Source organism: Acomys minous (genome assembly GCF_964271855.1).
Source record: "Acomys minous genome assembly, chromosome: 3".
Lineage (NCBI taxonomy): Eukaryota > Metazoa > Chordata > Mammalia > Rodentia > Muridae > Acomys > Acomys minous.
This window is the reverse complement of record NC_140485.1, coordinates 145,121,212-145,147,532: the sequence shown is the minus strand read 5'-3', so window position 1 is coordinate 145,147,532 and position 26,321 is coordinate 145,121,212. Positions and strand designations below refer to the sequence as shown.

The window sequence follows — 26,321 nt, the reverse complement described above, 5'->3', positions numbered from 1 at the left end:
CAATCCACCCAGGCACCTCCAGTCACAGCAGGACTAAGTGCATCTTCTCCCACTGAGGGCAAACAAGACAGCCCAGCTACAGGAAAGGGAACCAAAGGCAGGAAACAGAGTCAGAGACAGCCCTTACTCCCACTGTTAGGGGACACGTATGTTGACTAAGATGCACATCTGATACACACGTGTAGGGGGTCTAGGTCCAATCCATGTAAGCTCTTTGGTTGGTGGTCCAATCTACATAAGCCCACATAGGTTAGTTTACTCTTCTTGTGGTGTCCTTAACCCCTCTGGCTCCCTCAAACATTCTACCTACTCTTCCACAAAACTCCCCAAGCTCAGCCTATTGTTTGGCTGTGGGTCTCTACATCTGTTTCCATCAGCTGCTGGGTGAAGCCTCTCAGAAGACCGTTATGCTGGGCTCCTGCCTGTGAGCACAGCAGAGTATCATTATTACTGTCACGGGTTGGCTCTCTCCATAGGGTGGGTCTCAAGATGAGAGAGCTGAAGTACAGGGAGGGAGGAAGCTGTTTTTGGTAGAGGGGGTGGGGAGGATAACATGGGTGGGATCAGGTGTGAGGAGAGCTGGGGTTGTCAGTGGGGGCTGGGGGTGGGAGGGGGAGGGCTTGGAGAGAGAACAGAAGTCGTGGGGAAGCATCTTTAGGACAGGGAGGCCCCTGGGAATCTATGGGGTGACCCTAACTGAGACTCCTAACAGCCAGGGTCATGAACTGGTCAACTCCTGTAGCCCAGTGGGCTTTCAATGGAGGGAGGGAAACACCAACGCACCCATGAAACCTTTGACTCTGATTTGTCTTGCCTACACGATGTGTAGGGATAAAGATGGAGCAGTTCTGAAACGGGGTTTCTCTGTGCAGCCCTGGCTGCCCTGGACTTGCTCTGAAAACCAGGTTGGCCCAAACTCAGAGCGATCTGCCTGCCTCTGCCTCCCAGTTCTGGGATTAAAAGTGTGCACCACCACTGCCCGGCAGGCAATTTAATTTTTAAATGAATGAATAGATGAATTAATTAAACAGTTGGAATTTGAGGGTAAAAGGAAATTTATGTTGCCATTTTAAACTTCTGATTTCTGATACACTAAACAAACTACAATAACAGCAACAACATTTTTTTAAAAGAAAAAAAATTAATCAGATATCTGTTAATATAACCCTTTGCCAGGAGACATTAGGGTTACAGTAGCATACTTTGATGTTTTGTTTTGTTTTGCTGTTGTTGTTTCTTGTTGGGGGAGTTTTTGTTGTTGGTGGTAGTGGTGTTATGTTTTCTATATGTCTATGAGTGGGTGTGAGGGTGTGTGTGTGTACGCCTGTGTATGTCTGTGTCTGTGTGTGTGCGTGCATGTCTCTGTGTATGTCTCTGTGTGTCTGTGTGTCTGTCTGTATGTCTCTGTGTGTATGTCTGTCTGTCTATGTGCCTGTCTGTATGTTTCTGTGTGTGTGTGTCTACATGTCTGTCTGTGTGTCTGTGTATGTGTGTCTATCTGTATGTCTGTGTGTGTGCCTGTTTGTGTGTCTATCTGTGTGTATGTATGTATGTATGTATTCTATGTATGCGTCATGCTGAGGATAGGCCCTGGAGCTGGCACATGCTAGGCAAGCACTCAGCCACTAAACTGCTTCCCCAAACTTTTTTGAGACAAACTTTTGCTGCATTGCTGGGGCTGACCCCAAACTTGTGATTCTCCTGCCTCAACTTCCTCAGTAACTGGGATTAGAGATTATGCCAGTAGGGCCTCATACCATACATTCTTAAATTTAAAAATTCTGACAAACATGCTGTACCACAAACTTCTTCTTAGAGATTTTCATAGGCAAAATGAAAAATAGATCAATTCTTTCCCTAAATCTTTGCAACATTTTAAAATGTTTTCATGCTTTGTAAAATGTTTATACTTATTGCTATAAATTCATGAAATGCCTTATATAATTTTCTTAAGTTATTTTCCTGCTGCAGTGAGAGCCAGGGGTTTTCTCATTACCTGAAACATTCTTAAATGTTTGATCAAATGTAAATGAATATCACATTTAAATATACTTTTATTCTGAGTAAGCAATTACGTATTAGGGTAATCTTATAAATTAGTTTTTTGTAATGTCTTTGTCAATATAGTTAATGGAAATGGGCAATCAGAGACAGCCTTTCCAAACTTTTTGTATCACACTTTTCAGAGCCAAAGTCTTACAAATCAGTTTTTAAAATATTGCAGTAATATACAATATACATACATAGTGTTGATGTAATTTACACTCACCACTGATAAGTCATTCACTCCTCTGCTGTGTTGGTTAGACATAAAGGTTCCTTAGTTTGTCTGTCTCTCTCTCTCTGTCTCTCTCTTTCTGAAACAGGGTTTCTCTATGCATCCCTGGCTGTCCTGGAGCTTGCTCTGGAGACCAGGCTGGCCTCAAACTCATAGAGATTCACCTGCCTCTGCCTCCCGAGTGCTGGGATTAAAGGGGTACGCCAGGGCAATCTTCTAATATTTTACATAAGCCTTTCAAAGGCCTATTTGAGACAACCTAGCAATGTATTTTCTAGAAAGTATAAAATTCTGGTTTACCTTGAGCTATAGCATCAAGCTTGACAGTTTTCTAAAAATCATAACTTATAGAAGAGTTTAATGACATCTATTTGCCTGCTGAGATTATTTTATCAAGAACATCGATGAACTTGGAAATTTCCTGACCCCCCCCCCCAAAGAAACTCTTTGGTACTATTTAAATATTTTGAATAATATAATGTAATTCCTACTCTAAAGTTGTAAAGTAAGGAATGTAAAAACTAGATGCATGTTGACTTGTGTCACTTTTCTCGGCCTGGGGTTTTTTTTTCCCCACCAGACTCCTGGGTGCAGAACTCAGTGTTCACTAGGTGTTTGCCTGCAGCAGCTTACGCATATCTACGAATGCAATGGGAGAGAAAGAGAAATTTGAAGGAGTTCATCAGTGCTGTCTGTGCTGTCGTGGAAGAAAGAGCAAGGTGAGATAACAAGCTAATTTCCTATTTTATTCCATGATCTTTGTATTTTCCCTAAGCTTTGGATTCCTGTGTCCTTCCTTCTCTCCCCATACTCCTAACTTTATAGCAGTATTTTTGAGTCACTTTAGTCAAATAAATGGATCACCTTATAAAAAATTCTGAAATCCTTGAGATCTGGATAAGATTTTTCAAACACTATTTTTGTGTTTAGGGCTGGAGAGATGGCTCAGAGGTTAAGAGCACTGGCTGCTCTTCCTGAGGTCCTAAATTCAATTTCCCAGCAACCACGTGGTGGCTCACAGCCATGTAGAATGAGGTCTGGTGCCCTCTGCTGGTGTACCATTGTACATGCGGATACAACACTGTATACATAATAAATATTTAAAAAAACAAAAAAAAACAAAAACAAAAAACTCCTTACCTTCTCCAAAACCACTCTCCATATAAAAACAACTCTGTGCCAGAATCAGGCAAAGTGGATCATCGTAACATTGTTGTTTTCTCTTTTATCCTGATAATCGTTTGTTATTACTCTTTGAGACAAGGTCTCTCTATGTAGTCTTGCCTGTTCTGGAACACAACACGCAACCATGTAATCTCTAACTCAGAGATCCTTCTGCCTCTGCCTTCTGAGTGCTGGGACTAAAGGCCTGGTCACCACAGCCAGCTCTAGCCCATCCAAGACCTAATCAGAATGTATCTAAAAGCCGACACCCTCCATCTTATTCGAGTTCCCTTAGATACATTTAAAAACACAGCAGTTTTGTTTGTTTGTTGGATGGTTTGTTTTAAAGATATTCTGGGTAATAAGGGCACAAGAGTAGGTGGAAAGCCCTGTCCTGCTGGCGGAGATGCGGCTGTTTAACTCCAGACTGTAAGGAAGTAAGGGGGTGGGGGTGCTAACCACAATGTTTACCATACCCACCTGGCTGACCTAGTTTGCTAAAGAAAAACTTTAAGAGAGTAACTGCCTTCCTGTGCGTGCCAGTGTTGTTCATCTGCTTGCTGCTGTGGCTGCAGCCTCTTCACCAGCGGCTGGAGCCAGTGAGGAGAGCTGCCTCCGTGGCTTAAAACAACCGAAACTCTGTGTGGATGCTGACATTCAAAATGGTTATGGCTGATCGGATATTTCACAATTTATGCTGACAGCTTTAATTCCTCTTTGCAGCCCTCTCACCCCCAGGGCCGAGGTTTACCCCACACAGGCCGGCAGAGGATTGTTGCACAAAAGAAGCTACACCAAAAAGGACACTGACTAGCTCTGAGGAGCTGACTTTCTTGACCTCCGTAAGCAGATAATTGTCTTGCAAACCTAGAGAGTAAAAAGGTTTCACCCAACTCTTTTTGCCTTACACTTAACATATCAAAAGCTAGGCCCGCTAGCCACCGAGCTCTCTAACAAATGCCCAGTTCAGACAAATTCATAATAGTCACTATATGTAAGTTATAGCTGAAAGGGAAGTTCCACACACAAGAATATTTTTATTATTTGAAAGGAACTTTGACACATTTTTATCATTTGTTTCAAATATACTATTCATGGTATACTGAACTGTGGGTTTTGGTTTTTTTTGTTTTTTTGTTTTTTGGTTTTTTTTTTTTTTAGCCTTTAGCTTTTCAAAGGAGAGAGTTCAATGAGGCAGAAAGAAGTTAATTGTGCTGCTTGAAAATGGGAAGGGTGGGGGTGGGGCTTAGAGAGGTTGAACTGATCAGAGAGTAAAGTATCTTACATTAAGAGATAGGGCTTATACTGATATCATAAAAAGCTGAAAGCTGAAGCGACAGAGTTAGGAGGAAAGTGTGGAGTCACCACGACACTGTGAGAACCAGATAGAAATGGGCTGTTCACAGGGCACTTATATCATGGTGAATCACAAGCGTAAAATGAGTCACAGCGAGTGGTGTGGGACAGCAAGCTGATGGCCCAGGCACTGACATCTTTCCTCCTGACAAAGAGGGTAAGGAAATGCAAAGGAGGGCACTGGCTACCAGTGCAGGAGCAATCTCGAGGCTCGAGCAAGTATCACCCAGAGGAAAAGCTGGAGCAATGCACTGTGGGTATGGAAGAGACAGCAGGAGCAACATTGTTCCCATTAAAAAAAAAACAAACAAACCCCCCCCCCCCCCCCCGCAGGGTTGGTGTAAAGATGGACAGCTTTCCCAGACAGCACTCCAGGACCCTAGTCACACCCAAACTAACTACTAAGGTTGTGTTCACAGATGACATCGTCTCACACCCCACAAAAAAATGCAAGGATTTCTCCTTCTTTGCTTCTCCAAATGTGAGGTACTGACGGTACAGACGGAAGCACCTCACTGTCACTGCATTGAGTAGAGGGGTAACCACGTGGTCTGTCTTCTGTGTGTCTCCTGTGCTCTCCCAGGACTCCCCTAACCACACCACACATGCCCTTATTGACTTCTGCTGTAGTGTGTCACAAACCAGGACGTGTGAGAAGGTGGTGTAATGACACTCACATGCTTATCACCAGTAAGATGTTCCACTCTCCTGTAACCTACCTTACTACCACTTTTTTGTTTTGCTTTGGAATAATTTTAAAGTAAATCCTTGGTGTTAAGGTACCGCCTTCCATGCTGGGGGTTTAAGCGGCTTATTTATTTACTTGTTATATACCTTTCCTTACTAGAATTTGAATGCAACAAGAGCAGAGATGATGATGATGATGATTATTATTATTACCATTTCTAATCATAGCAACAGGTCATGGCAGGAGCTGAGCACAGTGGCACGCCTGTAATCCCAGCACTCGGGAGGCAGAGGCAGGTGGATTTCTGTGAATTCGAGGCCAGCCTGGTCTACAGAGTGAGTCCAGGACAGTCAAGGCTAGAGAAACCCTGTCTCAAAAAACAAAAACAAAAACAAAGAAACAAAAAGTCCTTGAATGGACACAGCTAGAGAGATGGCTTAGCAGTTAAGAGCACTTGCCCATCTTTCAGAGGACCTGGGTACCATCCTCTCTGACAAGCATCCTCTCTGACAAGCATCCTCTCTGACAAGCATCTGTAGCTCCTGTTGCAGGTTATTTAACACCCTCTCCTGGCTTCCAGGCACTCAGATGACTTACATATATACATGTGGGTGACACTCAAAAACACAAAATAAAAATAAACAAATCTTTTAAAAGGTCCTGGCATATAACATATGCTCGATATATTGAAAATATATGTAGGATCAAAATGTGAAATTTTTAGTTTCTTGCTAATAATTTGCACGTCTAAGGAAACAACCAACAATGCAGAAAAGGGAACTTAGAGAATTACAGAAGCCATGCATTTGGTAATGAGTTAGCTCTGAAAAACACAAAGAATTCCTGCAGTTTGGCTGAAGAGATGTCCCAGAGGTCCCGGTTCATTTCCCAGCAACCACATGGTGAATCACAACCATCTATCATATGACCTAATGCCCTCTCCTGTCATGCAGGCACACATGCAGGCAGAACACTGTATACATAATAAATAAATAAATCTTTAAAGTAATTCCTGCAATCAATGGCGAAAGAATATACAACACTTTCTTTCCATGGAAAAATGTCTAGTAATAGCAGCACTGGCATTGCTCTGGCTTCACAGCCTGGTTTTAGCAAAGACCTCCAGGGAATGAGAGGTGCAGTCATTAGGGATAAGGACTGGCTGGGGGTGGGGGTGGGGGGCTCCTGGAGACCAAAGACAGAAATAGTGCATTCTCATGTCCTTGGTGGAGATTTGTCTGTCCTCCCTGCTCACTTGGAAGTCTGAGATGACAGACTTCTTCCTCGAAGCACACCTCAGAGTGAGGTGTTAAAGATGTTGGTGCAGAAGCAGAGACACCAACCAGTGGACCAGGTCAAGGCATCTGGTGCCACTGGATACTGTGGTCATGTTATCTGGGTGTCAAGGGGGCTACTCTAAGGAGGTCGCCATAGCCACTGAGCGACCAACATCTTGGCTAAGCTCTGCCCAGTGCCTGCGCGGAGACATCAAGGGGGAAACATGATTATTGGAGCGCTATACCATTCCACGCAAGGTGTCAGGCTGGGAGGGACTGGCATCTCTCTCTCCTACTCCCCCAAAGCTGCTGCTATTGGTAGGTACTGATGACTTCTATGCCTCAGCCATGGGGGACTCCTCAGAAAAATTTAAACATTAGAACTGAAGAGGCCTTTGTTAAATAAGTCTGGCCGGTTCCCTGACAGGCTTCACTTTCTCTTTAGCTAGGAGCAACCCTGAGCCTCCATTCCTCAGAAATGAGCTCAGCAGTTACTGGAGATACCACAGAAAAAGGACAGCCAATCAGGGGCAGCCAGGACACCCCAGCCTAAGGAAGATAAGGTTGCTTAGCTACCAGTTTGAAGAGCCCCTAACTCCTGACCAGATTCACTAGCCTCAAGAACACCTACCAGTTTGGGCCGGTTTGAACCATTTCAGAGAGCCCCCTGCCCCTGCCCAGAGCCCTAACGAATCCCAGATGTAGTCGCACCCATGTTCCTGATCTGTGACAATAGAAGTAAAGATTAACTAATCCACCTTGGAGCTCCCTTTCATTACCTATTTAAAAAAAAAAACAAACCCTGTGTGCTCACCTCAGGGTCTTTCGCCATCTTGCTTTGTATATATATAGTTGAGGACCCCAGTGCACTGGATCTCTGTAAAATAAAGGCTCTTTGCTTTTGCATATGATGTCAGACTCCAGGTGGTCTTTGCGGGGTCTCATGATCTGGGCATGACAGAACTGCTCTATGTCCCTGCAGTGCGACTTTCTGGCTACTTATCCACAAGAGTGAAAATGATATTAGTACGCCTTCATTCACTTCAGTAGCTTTCGAAATAACTAAGACACGCTAAGAACCTAAGTGTGCATTGGCGAGTGAATAAATGTAGGTGATACTTTTTAAGACCTGTTTTATTTCGGGTTCCTTATGCCGCTCTTCCCTTCCAACCCCGAGACCCTTGGTAGGAGAGAAAGGAGGGACAGGGGACATAGTCCTCTTTAGAGCTGCCTAAGGTCGTGAGGTTCTTTGGAAAATACCAGTATCCGTTGTTAGGATACCCAGCAGCCTCCTCCTTTCTCCATCTGGTTCTCCAACCCCCTTCCTCTCTCTGCATTCTGGTATTTATACTCCCAGAGTCCTCAGAATCCCACTAACTCCAGCTGGCAAAGACCACTCCCCTCTCTGCTCACACAAGGCTGTTATCAGCTGGCATAGACTGCGCCCCACTCGAGGCAATTATTAGCTGTGGACAAACTAAAGCAGCCCAATACCCCACACATGGGATTAAAACAAAAACATGTTTACATAACATAACTGAGTTTTTAAAGATGCCAAAATGTTCACCACAAATACGCAAGGCAGATGCACTATGCACACACAGTGAATATTTCTCAGCCTTAGAAAAATTAAGAAATTATGCAGCACTACAACAATAAGGATGAGTTATGAAGACATTATACCAAGGGAGGCAAATCATACAATAACAAATAATTCATGATTCAATTTATGTCTCACCTAAACTGTAAATGCACTGGTTCTGAGGAGTAGATATGAAGTGTTAGTTAGGCAGGAGGATTCTTTTTGTTAGAACTGCTGTTCCAGGGCTGAAGAGATGGCTCAGAGGTTAAGAGCACTGACTGCTCTTCCAGGGGTCCTGAGTTCAATTCCCAGGAACCACTTGGTGGCTCACAACCATCTATAATGAGATATGGTGCCCTCCTCTGGCCTGCAGGTGTACATGCAGGCAGAGCACTGTATATTTAAAAACAAAAACAAAAAACTGCTGTTCAACACTGTAAGACTGTGCAAGGCTTTCACAGTCTTATTATCACAATGAAGTAAAAACAACAACAAAACCAAAACCTAGCCACGCCTGGTGTTTTTTGTTTTTGTTTTTGTTTTTGTTTTTCAGTTTTTCAAGACGGGGGTTTCCTTTCTCTGTCCTGGAATCACTCTGTAGACCAGGCTGGCCTTGAACTCACAGAGATCGGCCTGCCTCTGCCTCCCAGGTACTGGGATTAAAGGCGTGCACCAACACTGCCTGGTTCAGGCATGGTGTCTTACATTGGAATTCCAGTACTTGAAAGACAGAGACAGGGAGATTGGCACAAGTTAAAGGCCAATCTGGGCTATACACTGACACTGTTTAAAAAACAATAAATAATAAAATTAAACACCCTCTCCCAGGCTGTCTAGTGTGAGGGCTCAGTAAAACCGTCAAACTAGACTGCTTTATAAGTAGAAGAAAGAAAGGTTCATTGGGGGATCAAACTGTCAAGACTATGTCTCAGGGTGGGAGTGCAGAGAGAAGAGCAAAATTTTATGTTACCATGGTGACAGCCCTGGGCAACTAGGCATCACAAAGGTGTGAGCAATCAGCTGCTTCCTGGCAGGAGAAAGGCCTCCAGCGCTAGGCTGGTGGGGCCAGCTGTCAGTACCCAGCACAGAGATCTGAAAGTAAGTTTTACTGAAGCGGGAAGTACAGAAGTTGCTGCTGACCTCTAGGTAAAATGCCAGTCATCTGCAGTTACCCTAGGCTCGTCATTGTTGTCCTGGGGGGTAGGGGTTCATCTTTGGCCACCACATAAGAGAGCATCAGGCTCTGGCTGCCAGAAATGCAAAAAGATTTTTCTGTGTTGAAGGAACGCGGGTGACTGGCCTTCTTTGGCAAGGTAGAATGGGCAGTCAATCCTCCAGTGCAAAGTCTCAGTGGCTGGCATTGCGTAGGGCGCCCCTCTTTTGTTCAGTGAACAGTGTTGCCAACCTTGAAACAAGCTCCAGGTGCAGTCTGTTGGTGGGCCCTGCTTTTTTGCCGATGGCCTCAAAACAGCTCCCAGAACAGCTCCCAAAGACAAAGCGACTTGTGCGGAGTCCTGCCGCCCACTAAATAAAAGTTGTGCTAGTGCATCAAGCAGCTTTTCTCGTCCTACTGAGCTGCTTCATGCACCAGCGCTCCACTAACTTTTATTTAGTGGCTCCAGGAGCTGCACGGCAGAGAAGCAGGCTCCGCCAAGCCAACGGGAGACCGAGACAAAGCAGGTAGCTCTGAGGAGACACCACGGGCAAAGAGTATGTGTAAGTGGGGGAGAAAACACGAGGAGAGGTGGACTCTGAAAATTTGAAGTTGAAGCCAGGCGTTGGTGGCGCACGCCTTTAATCCCAGTACTTGGGAGGCAGAGGCAGGTGGATCGCTGTGAGTTCGAGGCCAGCCTGGTCTACAAAGCAAGTCCAGGACAGCCAAGGCTACACAGAGAGACCCTATCTCAAAAAACAAAAAAACAAAACAAAACAAAAAGAAAGAAAGAAAATTGGAGTTGAATATTGTGGACGGCAGGACTCCGCAGAGCCCGTACCCTAGGATGGTCAAAATCGGCAGTTTGGTCCCGATGGAGGTGGCACAAACGTAAGCGAAAGCGAGTGAAACCACCAAATTAGACCGCTCTGCGGATAAAAAGAAAGGTTTATTGTGGATCAAACTGCCAAGGCTGTGTGGGAGTGGGGTGGGTACAGGGCCAAGAGAAGAGGAAAACTGCAGAAAAGCAAGTGGATTGGGACTGGAGAAATGGTTCAGAGGTTAAGAGGACTGACAGCTCTTCCAGAAATCCTGAGTTCAATTCCCAGCAACCACATGGTGGCTCACAACCATCTATAATGTACTCTGATGTCTTCCTCTGGCCCGAGGATGTACATGCGGGCAGACCACTGTTTACATAGTAATACGTAATTTTTTAAAAAGCAAGCTGATCTTATGATAGTCATCAAAGTAGGCTCTTTGAGCTAAAACAGCTGTTCCAATTGGATTGACCAGGAATTAGATGCCCTTGGGGGCATCTTGGGGCAGGTTAAGGGAGGCTCCTGGTAAACACAGACCCATCTTCAGGCCGCCTTTTGTGCAGCAACAATCCTGTTTACCAGAACAACGTCCTTCCATTTAAGATGTCACCCTCACTGTCATTTTGGGGGCTGCTTTGGACCCAACACCTAGAAGGACACTAGAGTCGTATACCTGAGCCCCTGCGACTCATAATTTCCATCTCCATGTTAGCTCATCTGTAATCCAGCATTACAGAACATTTCCTCAGCCAAATGTGTCCTGGGAGTTTATATGTCCTCTACATGTAATACAAACCCAGTATGTAACCCCTGGAACACAGTCTGCAGGCCTGTATCACTGTGTGCGCAGTACCATAGCAAAAGTTCATTATGACGCTTGGTTTGTAAGAACAAGTTGACTTAGCTCACCACGCTGGAGTTCTGTGAGCATGGCATCTGTTTCTTGTTGGTTTTGGTGAAACCTCCCTTGTAGTGAGAACTCTGGGGGAGGAAATCTTATGGCAAGACAGGAAGTGATGGAGCCAGAAGAGGAAACTCTTGCTATGTTTTTTTTTTTTAAACAATGCTTTGTCTCAAGAGAATTCTTATAACTGGATTAACTGCCAAGTAGCGCCTCATCCACTAAGTAAAGAGCACACAGGAAGCTCTGTCACACAGGGTGGCTTGTGGACTGCATGCAAACAGATGGCTTTCCACACTTTGTAATTTGTACCTGACTTGGGGGAAAGGTGAAGTATTCTGAGGTTCTGCAGGGTAGTTCACTGAGTGGACCAAGCTTTTTCTGTATTACCCTGCTCACTTGCACATCTCTTTCCTTCTCTGTGCCAAACATGGCTGATGTCTTGTTCCACATCTAGGACCTAGGGCTTCAGGAGAAGCCAGAATACAGTAAAAGCAGTCCTGGTACCCAGCTCAGCCTCTGATCCCAAGTTGTCCCTGAATGCATGTCTTCTGTTCCTTAGACCACTCATAGAAACACACAGAGCCCAGACTGTCAGGAGAGGCCTAACTCAGATAGGCCACTTTTCTGTCTCAAATCCAAGCCTTTAAGTCATCTAATGTACAGAGCGCCCAGTGGTTTGCAGCGCACGCTCTTTACTGGCCTCGCGCTGACCTTCCTGTATTTGATTCCTAATTCTTAGAGACCCCTATTTATCCTCTCACTTTTTTAAAGCAAAGATTTTCTAATCAGTGTTATGAAGATGATTAGAAAATATTGACAATGTGGATGACATTAAAACACATTCATCTGATCATCAAAAAATACAATTAAAAGAGTAGAAAGCAAGTCATATATAAGAAAAAAGCCACTTAAAAGTGAAGCACACAGCAGGGTGTGGTGGAGCACGCCTGTAATCCCAGTACTCAGGGAGGCAGAGGCAGAGGCAGGCAGATCTCTGAGAGTTAAAGGCTAGCCTGGTCTACAAAGTGAGTCCAGGACAGTCAGAGCTATTACACAGAAAAACCCTGCCTCAAGAAAGTTTAAAAAGAAGAAAAGTAGAGCACACTTCAAAGAAGTCTGGCAAATTAGGAATGAAAGGCCATAACAGAAACATTGACAAGACTAAATAAAGACCTCATAAAATATCAATTGATCAATCCACAAATGAAAAGGTACTTGTTACCACTAGTCAACAAGGAAAACTTAAAACTATAAGGAATTAACATTACGCAGTAATAAGAACAGTTAGGTGACTCAGCATAAGGGTTAGGGTTGGAGGCCACATCTTTCTAGTGAGTTCAGGTTAGCCAGAGCTACACGGTGACAGTGACATCCTGTCTTAGAAAAATAAAAATAATGTTGATTATACATACATATATAGATGTATATGGAATTCATTGCAATGACTTACGGGCCACAGTCCAACTAATCCACCAATGGTCAGCTGTGAATGGAAAGTCGAAGAATCTAGCAGTTTCTCAGTCCCAAGAGGCTGGTCATCTCAGCTGGTCAGCTGCATCTGCTGTAATCCGGAGGAAGAAGGCTCCAAAGGATGTGCTGGCAAAGTGGAGGCAGGCAAGCAAAGAACTAGTGAGCCCTTCCCCCCCTCCGCTGTCCTTATATAGGCCTCCAGCAGAGGACACAGCCCGGATTAAAGGTGTGCCTCAAGACTTAGATTAAAGGCACATGTTAATCTGTCTTCCAGCCTCTCAGGCATGCTGACTTCCGGCCTCAAGACCCAGATCACAGGTGTGCCTGCGTTTCCTTCTGTAGCTTATTTGGGATATAGTCAAGTTCACAATGGAGAGTAGCCATCACAACTTTCAACAATTCTATGCTTTTTTGGTAGAAATGTATGTGACAACTTTGCCGAAATGGCATTATATAAAAAAATTACATTATTTCAGTCATGTAAACACATCAAACCTGTGTAGGTAGGCTGCAGTATTATTTACTATAACTGCACAAAGATAACTCTAATGGCCCTGTCTGCCAGAGCCACCTGGGTCACAGCTGTCCCCCACCCCCCACCCAGCCGTTCCCGTCTTCCAGCCCACAGCTCTGCCTGCCTCCCTGAGGAGGCCTGCTGGGGCCCAGGTATTGAATTAATGTTTTTGGTTTGGTTTGGTTTTTGTTTTTTTCGAGACAGTGTTTCTCTGTCCTAAAATTCACTCTGTAGACCAGGCTGGCCTTGAACTCACAGAGATCAGCTTGCCTCTCCCTTCCCTCCCAAGTGCTGGGATCATAGGCGTGGCCACTACGCCCAGTGTTGTTTTTTGGTTTTTTGTTTTATTGTTTGGTTTTGGTTTTCTTGGTTTTAATTATACACCAGCTCTAGCTCCCAAATAATAAGATGGAGACCTGTTACATTTATCAACAGGCCTTAGAGGACCGTATCTAAGCTAATATTGATCTATTCTAACCCATTTATACTGTCCTGGCTACTTCCCAGCCATGTGCCCCATGCTACTTGCCACCTAGTTTTACCCAGGCTGCTCCTATGCATCTTTTCCTCATGACCTAGTAACCACCTTCCTCCTCCTCCTCCTCTTCCTCCTCCTCCTCCTCTTCGTCCTCTTCTTCTTCTTCTTCTTCTTCTTCTTCTTCTTCTTCTTCTTCTTCTTCTTCTCTCTTCTCCCCCTCTCCTCCTTTTCACCTGGGATCCCCAGACTGGGAATGGAAGTCCTGCCCTAACTCTATGCTCAGCTATTGGCTGTTCAGCTTTTTTATTAACCAATGGAAGATAACTGAGGAGTAATTTTTACGCAACATTGAGACAGGAGATTCCTCAATAGCAATGACAATATCAGAATCTGTTAGCATTTAGCTCACTGCCAGTTCAACAATTAACAGTCGAATATACAGTGACAGGAACACCCAGATTAGGCCCCTCCCACCAATCCTCTGCTTCTAGGCCCACCTGGGGCACAGCCTGCAGAAGCGAGCTGTGTCCTGTCCCCCAAACGCCATCATCTGGCCCACAGCTCTGCCTGCTGGGCCCCAGAAGCTTTAAAGTCAGGTCCTCCCTACCAGTCCCCTTCCTGCTGGTCCCCCCTCCCCCCCACCCCTTTCCCTGTGGCAGAGCCAGCAGCAGTGAGCTTCCCTCTGTCCTCTGAGCTCCATTTTCAGTCCCACAGTATTTATTGCCTGCCTCTCAGACAAGTCGTGCCAGCATCAGGAGCATCCAACCAACATCACAGACAAACAGATGCTAAAGACCAGAGCCAGGACACAACCAGAGCCAGGACAATATGGCACCACCAGAGCCCAGCTAATCTCCAACAAGAAGACCTGGATACCCTAACCCAGCTGAAGCACAAGAAAGTCTCTTTTGTTTATTTGTTTGTTGTTTTGTTCTTTGAGCCAGGGTCTCTCTGTGTAGCCTTGGCTGTCCTGGACGCTTTGTAGACCAGGCTGGCCTCGAACTCACAGCGATCTGCCTGCCTCTGCCTCCTGAGCACTGGGATTAAAGGTGTGCGCCACCACACCAGGCCAAGAAGCTTATCTTAAATCAAATTTTATGAAGATGATAGAGGCCTTTAAAGAGAAAATTAATAAATCCCTTAAAGAAGTACAGGAAAATACAATCTAACAAGTAGAGGAAATGAGTAAAACTGTTCAAGACCTGAAAATGAAAATAGAATCAATAAAGAAAATACCAACTGAGGGGATCCTGGAGATAGAAAAGCTAAGAAAGGAACAACAGATGTAAGCATCACCAGCAAAATACAGGAGATGGACGAGAACCTCAGGCATAGACCATACAATAGAGGAAATCAATGCATCAGTTAAAGAAAATGTTAAATCTAAAAAGTTCCTGACACAAAACATCCAAGAAATATGGGACACTATGAAAAGACCAAACCTAAGAACAATAGGAATAGAAGAAGGAGAATAATTCCAGCTCCAAGGCTCAGAAAATACCTTCCGCAAACTCACAGAAGTAAACATACCAAGGCTAAAGAAAGATACCTATAATATACATGAAGCTTACTGAACATCAACTGGATTGGACCAGAAAAAAAAATCCTCCCACCACATAATAGTCAAAACACTAAAGGTATAGAACAAAGAAAGAAAATTAAAAGGTGCAAGGGAAAAAAGCCAAGGAACATATAAAGGTAGACCTATCAGAATTACACCTAAGATCTCAACAAAGACTTTCAAAGGCAGAAAGGCCTGGGAAGATGTCTTGCAGACACTAAGAGGCCACAGATGCCAGGCCAGACTACTATACCCAGCAAAACTTTTAATCACCATAGGCAGAGAAAAGAAAAGTTTCATCACAAAACCAAAATTAAACAATATCTATGCACAAATCCAGCCCTATAGAAGATGCTAGAATGAAAACTCCAACCCAAGTAGGATAATTATACCCAAGAAAACACAAGAAACAAATAACTCAACACCAGCAAAGTAAAAGAAGGGAACACATACACAGAACCAACATCTCTCAACATCAATGGACTCAATTCTCCAATAAAAAGACACAGACTAACAGAACAGATAATGAAAACAGGACCCACAATTCTGCTGCATACAAGAAACACACCTCAGCAACAAAGATAGACATTACCTCAGAGTAAAGGGCTGGAAAAGGGTTTTCCAAGTATGTGGACCCAAGAAGCAAGCTGGAGTAGCCATTCTAATAGCCAATAAAATAGACTCTCAACCAAAATTGCTCAAGATGGGGAAGGACACTATATCCAACAAAGGAAAAATCTATCAAGATGACATCTCAACTCTGAATATCTATGCCCCAAATTCAAGGTACCCACATTCATTAAAAAAAAAAATGACTAAAGCTTACATCACATATTGAACCCCAAACACTAATAGTGGGAGACTTCAACACCCCACTTTGAACAATGGACAGGTTATCAAAACAAAAACTAATCAGAGAAATAATGAAACTAACAGATGTTATGAATTAGATGGACCTAACAGATATCTATAGAACATTTCACCCAAACACAAAAGAAAATACCTTCCTCGCAGTACCTCACTGAACCTTCTCCAAAATTGACCACATAGTTGGTCACAAAGCAAGCCTCAACAGATAGAAGAAGACCGAAATAATCTCTTGTATCTTATCAAACTACCACAGCTTAAAGCTGAACTTAAACAACAAAAGAAACAACAGAAAGCCTACAAACTCATAGAAACTGAACAACTCTCTACTCAGTGACCACTGGCTCAGGAAAAAAAATAAGAAAGAAAATTAAAACTGTCTAGAATTCAATGAAAATAAAGGCACAACAACCCCAAACTTAAGGGACACGATGAAAGCAGTGCTAAGAAGAATGTTCATAACACTGTCTTCATTATATATATATATATATATATATATATATATATATATATATATATATATATATATATATTGGAGAGATCTCATACTGGCAACTTAACAGCTCACCCGAAAGCTCTAAAACAAAAAGAAGCAGACACACCCAAGAGGAGTAGATGGCAGGAAATCATCAAACCCAGGGTTGAAATCAATAAATTAGAAACAAAGAGAAAATAAGAAAAATTGATGAAACCAAGAGCTGGTTCTTTAAGAAAATAAGATAGGACCCTTAGCCAAACTAACTAAAGGCAGAGGGAGGGTACCCAAATTAACAATCCCAGCACTCGGGAGGCAGTGGCGGGTGGGTTGCTGTGAGTTCGAGTCCAGCCTGGTCTACAAAGCGAGTCCAGGATAGCCAAGGCTACACAGAAAAACCCTGTCTCAAAAACCAACTCCCTGAAAAAAAGTATGTTTGATTTGCATTTTGTAGCATGCTCCTATCATATGAAAGGGAACACAGTACCTAATCGCCCTATAGGAACAGGGAGGGGAGAGCTGGCAGGGAGCTGGGTCAAGGGCCATATATCAAATGTGGTTAGGGACATCAATGTCTAAAGACACTCTCCAGATGGAGTCAGGCAGAGAGCCAGAGGCCCTGCTAGGGAGAGGGAGTCCTGCGCCTAGGCCCAGCTCGGAGTGGCTATCCTGACTGGAAGAACTGCAGCCTCAAAAACAACAGGGTCATTCCAACAGATACCACTTACCAACCTTAAATCAAGATCATGAAAATAATTTAAATAGACCTGTAACACCTAAGGAAATAGAAGCAGTCTTTAAAAGTGTCTCAACAACAACAACAACAACAACAAAAAGCAGAGGGCAAGGTGGCTTTAGTGTGGAATTCTATACAAACCTTCAAAGAAGAACTAATAACAATACTCCCCACACAATAGAAACAGAAAGAACATTGTCAGACTCATTCTATGAGGCCATAGTGACCCTGATACCTAAACCACACAAACCCTCAACAAAGAGAATTTCAGACCAGTTTCCATTAGGAACATTAATGCAAAAATACTCAATAAAATACTTGCACACCAGCCGCGAGTTCGAGGCCAGCCTGGTCTACAATGTGAGTCCAGGACAGCCAAGATTACACAGCGAAACCCTGTCTCAAAAAACCAGAAGAAGAAAAAAAAAAAAAAAAAAAAAAAAAGAACATCATGCAATTTGCAGGCAAATGGATGGAACTGGAAAATATCATCCTGAGTGAGGTAACCCAGACCTAGAAAGACACACATAGTGTGTACTCATAAGTCAATATTAGCCATAAAGTACAGGATAACTATGCTACAATCCACAGACCCAAAGAAGCTAAGTAACAAGGAGGGCCCACGGAGGATGCATGAATCTTGCTTAGAAGGGGAAATAGAACAGACGTCTGGAGGTGGCGTGACAGAGGCAACCAGGTGGGAGCCGGGTGGGGAGGGAAAAAGGGGTAGGGACCAGAGGTTAGGAGAAGGGGGCTATAAGGGAGAATGGAAATTTGTGGGGGAGGCATCCCTGGGACCAGCCAGTGACCCGGTATGGGGGAGTATCACTGGAATCTATGGGGGTAACCCTAGCTGAGACTCCTAGCATCAGGGAGTATGGAGCCTGGAGTGGTCACCTCAGGTAGCTAGGTGGGACTTCCAATGGAGGTAGGGGACACCAACCCACCCATAAAACCTTTGACCCAAAATTTGCCTTGCCTACAAGTGTAGGGATAGCCGGGTGCGGTGGCACATGCCTGTAATCCCAGCACTTGGGAGGCAGAGGCAGGCAGATTGCTGTGAGTTTGAGGACAGCCTGGTCTACAAAGCAAGACCAGGGCTACACAGAGAGACCCTGTCTTGGAAACAAGCAAATAAATAAACAAATAAATAAGTAAAAGAAGTGTAGGGATAAAGATGGAGCAGAGATTGAGGGAACAGCTAACCAATGACTGGCCCAACTTGAGACCCACCCCTTGGGAGACAGCCAACCCCTGACTCTATTAATGAGATTCTGCTCTGCTCACAGTCAGGAGCCTAGCATGGCTGTCTTCAGAAAGGCTTCATGCAGCAGCTGATGAAAGCAGATCAGAGACCCACAGCCAAACATCAGGCAGAGGCCAGGGAGGCAATATGCTTAGTCCTGCTGGGACTTGAGGTGCCAGGGTGGGTTGGTACCCATGGTGGGGGGGCTCTGAGGAGAAGGGGAGGGGGAGATGGAGGAAAGGTTTATAAGAAGGTGGACTGGGAGGAGGGGGGTGAGGGTGTCAAAGATTAGGATGTAAAGTGAACAAATGAATGAATGAATGAAAAAAGTCAAAAAAGGGGGGAAACTTCAAAATAGATCAATGTACATAGTTCTGTTCAGTTACAAAAGTGAACATTATAGCTACATATGTAACATCAGTAATATACCTACTTCGTGCCATTAATACATAGTTCTATTTATGATTCTGCCTATCTATCTATCTATCTATTTATCTCTCTATCTCTCTCTATCTATCTATGCAACTCTGGATAGCCTGGAACTCATTATGTTAACCTGTCTGGACTCAAACTCACAGAGATCCACCTATTAAAGGCAGCAACCACTTCCCTGGGCTCCATTAATGTATAATCCAGAGTGAAATACTTTAAAAGCTAAATTAATGGTCATAGCTGAGTAATAGAAAAGAGACATTTCAACTTTTTTCCCAGAATGTGTCTGGAAACACATGGACATGTCTAAGTGCTATTGGGTCCTTCTCTGCTTCAGAGACCTGCAGATCTCTCCTCTGTCTATAAAATCCACGACAGGAATGATAGCTAATCTAGACCACTCACATTTTCTTTTCTTTTTAAGATTTATTAGGCAACCAGGCGGTAGTGGCACATGCCTTTAATCCCAGCACTTGGGAGGCAGAGGCAGGTAGATCCCTGTGAGTTCAAGGCCAGCCTGGTCTATAATGTGAGTCCAGGGCAGTCAAGGCTACACAGAGAAACCCTGTCTCAAAAAATAACTAAAAAAAAAAAAAAAGATTTATTAGGATGGGTGTGGTGGCACACACCTTTAATTCCAGCACTTGGGAGACAGAGGCAGGCCGATCGCTGCAAGTTCAAGGCCAGCCTGGTCTACAAAGCAAGTTCAGGACAGCCAAGGCTACACAGAGAAACCTTGTCTTGGGAAAAAAATTATTTATTATGTATACAGTGTTCTGCCAGCACATACACATGCAGGCCAGAAGAGGGCACTAGATCTCATTATAGGTGGTTTGAGGCACTATGTGGTTTCTGGGAGTCAAAGTCACAACCTTTGGAAGAGCAGGCAGTGCTTTTCTGAGCCATCTCTGCAGTCCCACTCGTAAGCAAGCCTATATGTGTGGCTCCTCCCTCTGCTCAGGGTGGAATTTTCCCACTTTCTGTAGAAAAATCCTGTGTTCCTTGTTCAAAATAGAACAGGCACCTTCCAAGGCAAGAGGAAGAGGTTCAGGGCTTTATATTAGAGGTGTCTGGACTCTCAACTTCCCACTCTCAGACTTCCTGTGCTCGGTCATATCTAAGTTTTTAGCTCAAGTTTTTCTTCTATGAACTTATGATGCTGTTCAGCTCACAGGCTGCATTACATGGAGGTTGACATGGACATCAAAGAAGAGGACAGGCGTCTTAGAAGCAGAATTGTCCTTTTAATCAGAACAACTAAAGCGCTGTTAGTATTTCCTATGAGTAGAGACAGTGCACACAGGCTCTGGGGGCCTTGGAGCTTAGAAGAAACAACAAAAGCGCGAACTTTGGGGATAGAAAAATCCATCTGCAGGTCAGTTTCCCTGCTGCCTGTGGGCGGTAGACAGCAGCGGTTTTGGAATGTGGATCTCTTTTTTTGTTTTGTTTTGTTTTTTTGTTTTTTGTTTTTCTTTGAGACAGGGTTTCTCTGTGTAGCGTTGACTTTCCTGGACTCGCTTTGTAGACCCAGGCTAGCCTCAAACTCAGAGATCCTCCTACCTCGGCCTCCCTGAGTGCTGGGATTGCAGGTGTGCTTTCACAGATGTTATCAGCCAAGTCACCTTTCCTGCCCAGAGCTGCTCAGTCCACCTGTGGCTTGTAGGTAATTAACCCTCTGGCTGTTGAAGGGAATCAGGTGATGTGGAAAGAGCTCACTTCATATTATTTTATCTGCTTTCCTTGTAACCTTTCAGGGTTACTTGATTCCTGCTATATAGTGGCACTCATTAAGAATACTTTTAAGTCATTAATGTTTTTTTTTTAATTTAGTGTAGATGTATTAGGAGAATCAGGATTTAAAACTTTAAAAAAGAAAAAAGAGGAAGCTACGCTGTTGTAGTCACAGTAGTTAGGAAACAGCAGTGAAAACAGCAGTGAAGCACGTGTGTCCTTCAAGTGAAGAGAGAATAATGAAAGTACGGCATGACCACACCGTAGAATACTATTCGGCTGCAAAGAAAAATAAATCACAAAATTTGCACATAAATGGATGTAAATCTTTTTCTTTTTGTTTTTGCTTTTCGAGACAGGGTTTCTCTGTGTAGCCTTGGCTGCCCTGGACTTGCTTTGGAGACCAGGCCGGCTTCAAACTCACAGCGATCCGCCTGCCTCTCCCGAGTGCTGGGATTAAAGGAATGTGCCACCACGCCCAGCTGTTTTTGTTTTTTTTTTAAAGATTTATTTATTAATTATTTATACAGGATTCTGCCATGGATATAACTCTTGAGTGATGTAATCCTGACTCAGAGACAAATGTCCTATGTTCTCTCTTATTAAAGGCTCATGGCTCCAGGTCTTCAAATGTCAGTATATGTAGCCTGCAGTAACTACAGAAATGAGACCACTCTTTTGTCCCTAGACTCAAACTCACTATGTATCTAAAGATGGCCTTGAACGGGTCCTCCCAGGTGCTGGGATTACAGGCTAAACCACCACACCCTCCCTGCTTTAATGTGGTTATAGCTCAGTAGCATTAATCACCCCCACTATGGTAGACATTCTCCACCACCTTCTGGAACTTTCCATCATCATAAACTGAACCTTTAGTGAAAAGTAGCACCCTCTTCTAGGGGCAGTCTGAGCGACTCTACTTTTATCCCTACGAATCTTACTACACTAGCCGGGACCTCTAATGGCACCAGTGCTGTGTCTGCCCTCTCATAAGCCGGTTTATGGCTCATCTCACCCCGCAGATTGTCATGGGGCATTCGTGTTGGGGCACGGATCAGAACTCTGTGAACATCTTGGAAGGTTTATTTTAAAAATCCCTTTGGAAATGTTACTGGAAGCATTGCATTTATAGTTTAATTGGAGAACTCTTCCACAATTTGGCAGGTGGCCGCTGAGTTTTGCTTCACAGCCCCAGGGAAAGTTTTTTGCCTTCTGGGTGTTAACCCTCCTGGAGGGAGACAGATGGCCTTGTTAGAGTGAGGGCTGCACTGCATGGATGGAGAGTGAGGAGGCATCTTGACGGCAACTGCTTTATAATGTTCAGGAAAAGTATGACACTGTGTTTGTAGAAATAGCAAATAATAAAGAAATGTATTCGAATATAAACTGTTGGGGCATCTGGGCGGACATCCTCCACACCAGTCCTCCAAAGTTTAAATTAAGTGTTATGTCAACACCAAAGTTAGAAAACAAGGAACAAATCAATGCCTTCCCCAAAGCAGATATATAAAGTACATCACCTATTAACAACTCAGACATTTAAAATGTAAGTGTACAAAAGGCCAGGGCTCAGAAAAGTGTTTCTGCAAGACTCACAGCTTAACTGTAGTCAGGACAGTTCTCCAGCAGCCCAGCGACAGCAAACATAGGAGTTAGTCTGTGAGTGAATTAACAGTGGGGAACACACCATCAAGGGGCAGGAAATAACTCAGGATAAAATCATGGAACATTACAGTAAGTATTTTACAGGAACAGATGTTTGTTTTTAAAGATTTATTTATTTATTAAGTATACAGTGTTTTGCCTGCATGTACACCTGCCCACCAGAAGAGGGCACCAGATCTCATTCTAGATGGTTGTGAGCCACCGTGTGGAACTCAGGACCTTTAGGAAGAACAGGCAGTGTGCTCTTAACCTCTGAGCCATCTCTCCAGCCCCAGGGACAGATGTTTTAAGTATTAAAATCCTGGATGTTGTTCGTTGGGAAGAAAACTATCGGAACTTATTTTTACGTTTTCAGAAGTGTTTAGAGTGTAACATCATCAGGAAGAACGTTAATCTAGAACACTTGATATTTATAGTACGACGCACTTTGCCTTATAAGTTCCCGCTTCCATTTGGGGAGGCCTATAAGCAAAAACAAGTCCTGCTCAGTAAAATATGGCACATGGGAGGATGTCTCCAAACATGAGAGAGAGAGAGACAGGTGATTGATTAAATAGACGGTATGAGCTAACTGGCAACAAAGCTATACTATATAAATGCAGGTTCACTGTAAGAGGCACGAGAGAGTCTAGGGAAGGGAGATGGCTCACTAGGGTCTGGGGGAAGGGAAGGAGAGAGGGCAGGGAGGTGGGAAAAGCCATGCCAGGCACGCCCTGCGGCAGGACCTGACAGTAATCAGGAAGCTACTGACCATACCATAAGGATTGTCATGGAGAAGTTTTAATACGTTTGGTAATAAAACATAGATCATATTAGGTGATTTAAAAGTTGTATTTTTTGAGCAAGGTAGCCCAGACTAGCCCCTGACTCAGCATACTTTTGCTTCAGCCCTCTAAACTCTGGCATCTCAGGTACACACCAATGAGCCTGGCTCAGATTTCCTCCGTTCTTAGTTTCAGATTTTTTTTTTAAAGTGACAAGAAAACATACACATCTTTTTATTTGTTTTTGTTTTTGTTTTTTGTTTTTTGTTTTTTTTTTGGTTTTTTGAGACAGGGTCTCTCTGTGTAGCCTAGGCTGTCCTGGAGTCACTTTGTAGACCAGGCTGGCCTCGAACTCACAGCGATCCGCCTACCTCTGCCTCCCAAGTGCTGGGATTAAAGGCGTGCGCCACCATGCCCAGCTGTTTTTGTTTTTTTGTTTTAAAAAGATTTATTTATTAATTATTTATACAGGATTCTGCCCACATGTGTGCCTGCCCCACCACAAGAAGGCACCAGATCTCATTACAGATGGTTGTGAGCCACCATATGGTTGCTGGGAATTTAACTTGGGACCTTTGGAAGAGCAGACAGTATTCTTAACCTCTGAGCCATCTCTCCAGCACCCCCCTTTTTTTTTTTTCAAGACAAGGTCTCTCTGTGTTAGCCTTGGCTATCCTGGAGTCACTTTGTAGACCAGGCTGGCCTCTAACTCACAGAGATCCTCTTGCCTCTGCCTCCCAAGTACTGGGATTAAAAATATGCACCACCACACCCAGCTACAATGTCTTTCTTTATATCTTTTCTTTTAAAAAACTATTCTGTAAATATATTTTTGACCGTTCCATGAATTCATGCAATATACTGTGAAAATATTCACTCCTGTTAACCTTTCTTCTCATGGTCTTATAGGTTCCTTGCTTTTCCTCAACTATTTCCCCTCCTACTTTCATGTTTTATTTTTCTCCTGTGGGTCATGTCATAGGCCAGGAAACAACACTTTGTAGGATTCCTCACCCTCAGCTCCTTACAATGTTCTTTTTTCATGACTTTCCTTGGGTCTAGAAGTAGGGGGTATAGAGGTCTTGTTTAGGGCTGAGCACCCAGCTGTCATTCATTCTAGGCATTTTGTCCATTTTTTGAGCTGGAGAGATGGTTTAGTGGTTAAGAGCACTGACCGTTCTTCCAGAGGACCAGAGTTCAAATCCCAGCAACCACATGGCAGCTCGCAACTGTTGGCAACTCCAGAATCAGACACCCTCACACAGACATACATGCAGGCAAGCTACCAATCCACATTAATAATAATAATAATAATAATAATAATAATAATAATAATAATCAAATAAATAGTAGTAGTAAAAAAAGATTTTTCATTGTCCAGTTATCAGCTGATGGACATAGAGGCTGAGTTGATTCCCTTCAGAGCAGCAATAAACAAGTTGATGCTTGAGTCTCTGTAGCAGGGTATGGAATCTTTGGGCATACTCCCAGCAGAAGCACGACTGGTGACATGATAGTTCTATTTTTGGCTTTTTGAGAACTATCCGGACTGATTTGCATAGCGGCTGCATCAGTTTACACTCCCACCAATAGTGAACGGGGCTCCTTCTCAGTGCCCATCATGCTTGCTGCTCTCAGCGCTAACAAAAGTAGTTCCCCAATAACAACACGTTTTCTCGTTTAGAGGAATTCTCACATTAGTTCCCAAGTTAATTTTTTAAAAGCTATTTATAGTCATCTGCATTTGTAGACTGTTTTAAATAAAAGCCACTGAATATGCAGGACTAAAATGGTTGCTCAGCCAACATAGCACGCACTCAAGTTAAGTTTCCAGCACCCACTTTGGGTGGCTCACGATGGCCAGTAACTCCAGCTCCGAGTAATATAACCCCTTCTTCTGGGACCTGTGGATGCTCACATACACACATACACACATACACACATACACACATACATATAATTTTTTTTTAAGTAACAAAGGTAGTGAGAGCATTCCTCTGATGACTTCTGATGGCTACCGCTTTTTGTTGACCAGTACTCTTTGTTTGACAGTGTTCTGTCCATTGTTTGAGATGTCTTAAAAGTCACCTCAGGAAATCTTTACATATCTCACACAAGACATATATTTATTCCTTCCTCCTTTTTGCTTTAGACACATGTCCAAACCATTGTAGACGGGATCTGGCTTTGTATACAGATTATTTCTTTAGTTGTTGTTTTCTTTCTTTCTTTCTTTCTTTTTTTCTTTTTTGAGACAAGGTTTTTTTGTGAATGGCTGGCTGGCTGGGTGGATGGATGGATGGATGGATGGATGGATGGATGGATGGATGAGTGGGTAGATGGATGGATGGATGGATGGATGGATGGGTGGGTGGATGGATGGATGGGTGGGTGGATGGGTGGGTGGATGGATGATGGGTGGGTGGATGGATGAGTGGGTAGGTGGATGGATGGGTGGGTGGATGGGTGGATGGGTGGGTGGATGGATGGATGGATGCATGGGTGGGTGGGTGGATAGATGGATGGGTGGATGGGTGGGTGGGTGGATGGATGGATGCATGGGTGGGTGGGTGGATAGATGGATGGGTGGATGGGTGGGTGGGTGGATGGATGGGTGGATGGATGGGTAGATGGGTGGGTGGATGGATGGGTGGGTGGGTGGATGGGTGGGTGGATGGAAGGGTGGATGGATGGGTGGATGGATGGGTGGATGGGTGCGTGGATGGAAGGGTGGATGGGTGGGTGGATGGGTGGATGGGTGGGTGGATGGGTGGATAGATGGATGGATGGGTGGATGGATGGGTGGGTGGATTACTAAACATCAGCCACTGTTTAGAATCATTAGAAGAGTAGGGATGAGGATGTAGTTTAATAGCAGAGAACCACCTGCCTTTCTTTCAGCTCCCCTCTATAATAAAAGATGAATAAAAAAGAAGAGTTCTTGTGTCTGATTTATGGCATGACTAATTATTTATTTTAAAAACCGTCTTATAAATAGTCCCTGATTTGCTTTCCTTGTGATGTCAGTGATACACACACACACGCGCGCGCGCGCGCATACATGTACACATGCACACACACAATTTAAATAAAGTAAAACAAATTGCTGCAAAATGATCTCAGGAGTGAAGCAAAAAGATCATTCACTAAGTTCAAGTC

The 26,321-nt window shown here is 43.9% G+C and overlaps 1 protein-coding gene across 1 annotated transcript in view; it reads right to left on the bottom strand.

The window, feature by feature from the left end:
- The window catches only part of CHD1 (chromodomain helicase DNA binding protein 1), a 99,258-nt gene extending 86,397 nt beyond the window's left edge, over positions 1 to 12,861 (bottom strand). Inside the window, exon 1 of the mRNA XM_084777807.1 lies at positions 12,674 to 12,861. The gene's annotated coding sequence lies outside the window, so the exon portion shown is untranslated. The remainder of the gene's footprint in view (positions 1 to 12,673) is intronic.
- Between the last annotated feature and the right edge of the window lie 13,460 nt (positions 12,862 to 26,321).